Source organism: Apodemus sylvaticus, chromosome 1, assembly GCF_947179515.1.
Source record: "Apodemus sylvaticus chromosome 1, mApoSyl1.1, whole genome shotgun sequence".
In the NCBI taxonomy this organism is placed as follows: domain Eukaryota; kingdom Metazoa; phylum Chordata; class Mammalia; order Rodentia; family Muridae; genus Apodemus; species Apodemus sylvaticus.
The window spans coordinates 116,350,254-116,356,110 of record NC_067472.1 but is presented as its reverse complement, the minus strand read 5'-3'; the positions used below and the strand labels follow the sequence as shown (position 1 = coordinate 116,356,110).

Here is a 5,857-nt window from a genome sequence, read left to right as displayed (position 1 = left end):
TGTACAGTAATCAGTGCTGTGGAAATGAACTGAAAATCTGAGTAAGTTCATATACATGGAAGATTACAGACTTATGCTCCAACTCTCTATGTGCATCCAGTCAGACTACACAAGGGCCCTTTTACAAGGTGCGTTTGATGTCCGTGCTGTGAATAAAGAGTCATGTGGCTGGCCTCCACAGTTCTCGGCCATATGGCCCTCACTAGGAGTTTCTATTTCCTCCCTTACTTTTTTTTTTTTTTACATTTCATGGACCTGTCTCATGGTGGCACCATTGTGACAGGCTAGTCACACCCTTCCACAGCTAGCTACTTCCTTAAGGCCTTCTCTCAAGTAAGTTCAGTAAATATGCTTAAGCACAGAGCCATCACTCCAGCCCAACGGATTTCTTAATATAATTTGTGCCCCTGTGATGAGACTGTATCATCATCCTACATCTGCAGATTCCTGCTATGCTGGCCCGATTGGCTGCTTCCTGGTCTTAAAGGGTCTGCACTCCAGCCCAGTAGGATTCCAAGGGCATAGTTTGTGTGTGTTTTCAAGTTTCCTTCCATGTCTTGTGTTTCACTTCAGCAGTACAACAAGTAGTTAGAACGAAGACTAGGTCACCCATGGAAAGTCAAAAGGTAAAACTCAGGTCTGCAAGTTCCTAGTAAATTGAGAAAGATCCTCAAAGAAACTTCCCATTTTCTCTTAGTGTTGCTGAAGTTACAACATTGAGAAAGGGATGTGGATTCTAAATATCCTCAAGGGTCTCCGCATTTCCTGTACAGGGAGTCCGACGGGCACAGGAGGATATGAGGCCGGGAAGTTCACGGCTTGGTCTCCTCGGTTAGGTGGGAGGGGTGGAGCTGCTGTGGGGCTTTACTGAGTGGAAGAGATTTGATGTTCTGAGTCTGGTTTCGTCTGGTTTCTACTGTTCTCCCTCTGGGGACAGGATTTGGACACAGAGGTAATCTAGAGTATCAGAGATGGCCATCTTTTGTCTTGTCTTTGAGTAGACATGCGTCGTGGTGGAGGGCCAGGAGGCCTGGATATAAGGCACTGTAGAACATTTCCTTCGGTTCCTACAAAGCGAGTGTAGGGTGATGTGGTTTCTTCAGCTTTCATCCTTTGGCTAAACTTTCCTGTCTCCCAGAAGGCGTTGCAGTAAAACAATAGGAACTTCTTTTTCTTATTTTTTTTTTTTTAATAAGAATTTCAGCCGGGCGGTGGTGGTGCACACCTTTAGTCCCAGCACTTGGGAGGCAGAGGCAGGCAGATTTCTGAGTTCTAGGCCAGTCTGGTCTACAGAGTGAGTTCCAGGACAGCCAGAGCTACACAGAGAAACCCTGTCTGGAAAAGCAAAAAAAAAAAAAAAAAAAAAAAAAAAAAAAAAAAAAAAAAGAATTTCATGAATTGCACTTATGTATTATCTATTTGTGTATGTGCATGCTCATGTGTGTGTATGCATGCTGTGTGTGTTTGTGTATCTCTGTCTTCCTGTCTGTCTCTGTCTCTGTCTCTCTCTCTCTGTCTCTCTCTGTGTGTGTGTGTGTGTGTGCCGTCTGTTGGGGATTTAATTTTGTTTACATGGGAATTCATCTGCAGCAGGTCCTTGCCAAAAGTTGTTTTTTTGACTGGTCAGTAAAGAGTCAGTGGCCAGTAGTTGAGCAGGAGAACAGAGGAGGACCTTTGAAGAGTCCCAGAGAGGAAACACAGGAGAGAGAAGGAGAATCACCAAGCAGAAGGAAGAGGATACAAACATAAGAGCAGTGAAAGACAGAGCACCAACCATGAGAGAATCAGGGAAAAGTGGCCCCAAGGCCGACTCCACACACTCCCCTCATTTAGGTCTGGGGTAGCAGAGATCAAGTATAGATTTTAGAAAGCTATAACTCAAGAATACAGCAGGAGAGTGTGTTAGTCACATGGAGGCTGAGGAGTGGTGCAGCCATTGAGCTAGCTTAGGGCATATTAAAAATAAGTCTAGATGTGTGTGTGTGTCTTCCATTTGTAAATCCAGGACTCATGGGCAAGTGCAGAGGAGACACACGCACCCTCTGGGAGCATAGAGCAGAACTTCAAATGTTTGCCGCTGTGTGTGTGTGTGTGTGTGTGTGTGTGTGTGTTTCCGTTCAGCTCCAGAGCCCCTGGGCCGGGCTGCCTTAAGCAAAGGAGCTCAGAGCAGTTGAAAGACTTACCCCGTCACCATCATATCAAATGAAGAGGAGAGAGGACACCGTGTGAGTTGGTTTTCTCCTTCAGTCATGTGGTCTGGGGACAAGCACCTTTACCCACGGAGCCATTTGGCCAACTTTATTCCAGTTCCTGAGGATGCACAGTACCAGGAGATGAAAATGTCCTTCCATGATGTCCTAAGGAGAGGACAAGACAAGTGGGTGATATCTCAAATGAGGGCCATATCACTCTTCTCATTCACAGAATTCTTCAGGTTTATACAATAGTTTTAGAGTGTCACCTTCTCCCAGCTCACCAGGCATTCTCGGGGATTGTAAGTGTAGCACACTGGTTGATGTGGAACATGGAGGCACATGCATTCAATCCCAGCACTCAGGAGGCAGAGGCAAACCTGGTCTACATAAGTGAGTTCCAGGCCAGCCAGGATTGTTATACAGAGAAACCCTGTTTTGTAACATACACACACACACACACACACACACACACACACACACACACACACACACACTGGATGAACTCTCAACTTGTCTGAGTTTGCTTGTTCCTCCCCAAGATTGGATTGGAAACAATTGTTTGTGTTCGTCTCTCCTAGGACTAGGAATGAAGGTTCCTAGCAAGGCCACCTCTGAAGTTATTTGCTTTTTGTTTGCATTTTTAATTTCATATGTTTGGATGTTTGGCCTTCATGCATATCTGTGCACTGCATACATATCCAGTGCCTATGGAGACCAGGAGAGGGTATCAGGATCTTTGGAATTTGAGCTACATTTGATTGTGAGCCACAATGTAAGGGTTAGGAACTGAACGAAGTCGTCTGGAAGAGCAACCAATGCTCAGAACCACTGAGCCCTCTCTCTAGCCACTGGAATATTTGTTTTAGTTGTTATTGTATCTCAGTAGGAAAGGTTTCTTTTCAAAAAAGAGGAAGAAAAGGAGGAGGAGATTGGTGTAGTATGAATTGTAAAGAAAGAATAATACTATACTACAACTCAGGAAGTAAGAAGTAGGAAAGTAATGAGGAAAAATGTATTTCAATGTATTTGAAGCATATTCCTTTCTTCTGAATATGAGCAAAAGTCTAATACATGTAATTGTGTACCAAGATTTACTTCAGTGTAACTAAAACTAACAGTCAGTTTCTTAAAATATCTGTCAATGGGTTAACAATGTCTGGCCATGTACTGCCATTCATCTAAAGTATGAATATCAGATAAAAGAATTAAGTACAGAACCAAACCAAACCTCACCAAAACCAAACAAAAAATTCTTAATGCAGAGGGTGTCCACGTCCATCCGATCAAAGACTCAAAGGGCGTTCTGTGGAATTCCGATACAAAGGAAGAGTGGTTATCGCCCGGATTATCCAGTCAACAAGTCATAGGATGTCACAGACTGAAAAATCTGGGCAGCTAGCTGGTCAGAGTCAGAAAGAACAAACAACAGATTGGGCAATATTTGCAGTTTGTCTGCGGGTTGTTTTGTCCTGTGGGTTGCCTTACGTGCTGAGCGATAAGGAAGTGAAAGGGTAAGAAGGAAGTGCACAGTGGACTGAAGGGAGCTGAGTCTTCCTAGACAAGCTAGGGAAGTGGACCTCAGGGGCAGAGAGGAAATAAAGAGCGCTTTAACTATTGCTTTTCCACCAATGGGAGACATCGCACTGGACAGAGCTGGAGATAATGTCCAGACTTAAAGCTCATGCAGAGCTCCTGTCCCAGCACCCAGATCGGGCAACTTAGCCTGGAACCAGCTGTAGGGCACATGCAATGCCTCTGACCTCCATGAGTACACACACACCATACATACACACACACACACACACACCATATACACACACACACACCCCATACATACACACACACACACACACACACCATATACACACACACACACACCATACATACACACACACACACACCATATACACACACACACACACACCATACATACACACACACACACACCATACACACACACACACACCATACATACACAGACACACACACCATATACACACACACACACCATACATACACACACACATACATACACACACACACATACACACATCATACATACACACACACACACACCATACACACACACACCATACATACACATACACACACACACACACACCATACATACATACACACACACACCACACGCACACACTTAAAATAAAATAAATAAAAAAGGAAAGAACCAGCAAAGAAAAAACAACTTGTTCCTGTAGGGATTATGTTGTGGGGTATCCACCAGAGACTACTTCTTAGACATGAATTTAATCCAATAGAAAGTCATTATTAACTATATGTTACCGAATGTTAGGGATGCCAGCGATTCTCAGAGTGAGCTTTTAAGGACAATAATCATATTCTGGGTTGACATACTTCAGTTAACAAGAACAGTCAGCCAGAAGCAGAACTACAGAAGCCAAAAAGCAAGGTTGATACATTCAGAGATTTCCCCAGAACCAAGAACTTTAATGGGTTAGTTTTTTGCTTTTAATTTGGCTGTCTTATGGGCTGAATGGTGCATCATACTAAAGCAGACCTTAGTCAGTCGAGCTAAGGTCTGGGGGGGGGGGGCTGTCTATTGCAACTGTGCTATGGCATTGTTGGTTGCACAATGTTGACAGTAAGGACATTTTAGTGACACTGCAAACGTAGCAGAGCATGTGCAGATAGGTGTCCAAGGAAAACTGTTTATTGGGTTTTTACAGAGTTCTGACCTTTGCATTCAGACACCAGGGTTTGCATTCAGACATGCAGTTCTTTTGAAGACAAAGTGGCATGTGACTTGTTTTGTCCATTTAAATAGGAGTGGTCTTGGGGATGTAGGTGAGCAGTGGAGTTCTGGAAAACACTTGCCAGCGTACATAAGGGTTTGGATTTTGTCCCTCAAAACACAAAAATAAGAGTGTGGGGAGGAATAAAGGAAAACAATGAAGAAAACTACTTTTCAACCAGTAAGATTTGAGGTATTGGTATGAATTAACCTATCTTTACTAATATAACTGCCTCTGTTACCAACATGTATGCCAGATGCAGGGAGGTCAGCAGAGTAGGACAGAGTCAGTGGAGATGGGTTTAAGTTATAAATAGTGGAGTAACCTGGATTATTAAAAGATTTATATAGGAACGATCAAAAAACCTGGTCTTACAATAATACACTCCTCACCACCTACAAAAACATGCCTGATTTAAATGTTTCCCAGTAAAGGTATTCAGATATATGTCCATGTCTACAAATAAAATGGTGTAATTCCCCAGAAGTGTACCTAGTACCTTTTTTCTTTCCATTAACAAAATCTACACTCTGTGTTGACCTCAGATTGCTTCCTCTTTAGATGCTTCAGAATTTAGTCCTGCCTTCAAAATCCCTGCCAGATTAGCCACTGTCTTTATGCGCAACTCGCCTGCCCTAATTCAAAGGTACATGATTCAGACAGGGTTACTGTCAATCTCATCTTCAATGTATCATACACATATCTATATGCCCATTGCCCTTAATCCAATCTTCTCTTTCTTTGTTTAAAATGAAATCTATCTGGGCTGAAGAGATGGCTCATCAGTTAAGAGCATTGGTGGCTTTTCCAGAAGACCTGAGTCCAATTTCCAGCGACTACATGGCAGCTAACAAACATCTGTAACTTCAGTTCCATGAATCCGATACC

General features: G+C 43.1%; 1 long non-coding RNA gene across 1 annotated transcript; it reads right to left on the bottom strand.

Annotated features, from left to right (window-relative positions):
* On the bottom strand, nt 1-3,578 carry LOC127681389 (uncharacterized). The gene is made up of 3 exons (XR_007977116.1): nt 3,429-3,578; nt 2,184-2,357; nt 1-1,335 (listed from the first exon to the last, which is right to left on the bottom strand). It is a non-coding gene; the product is annotated as an uncharacterized LOC127681389 (long non-coding RNA).
* Between the last annotated feature and the right edge of the window lie 2,279 nt (nt 3,579-5,857).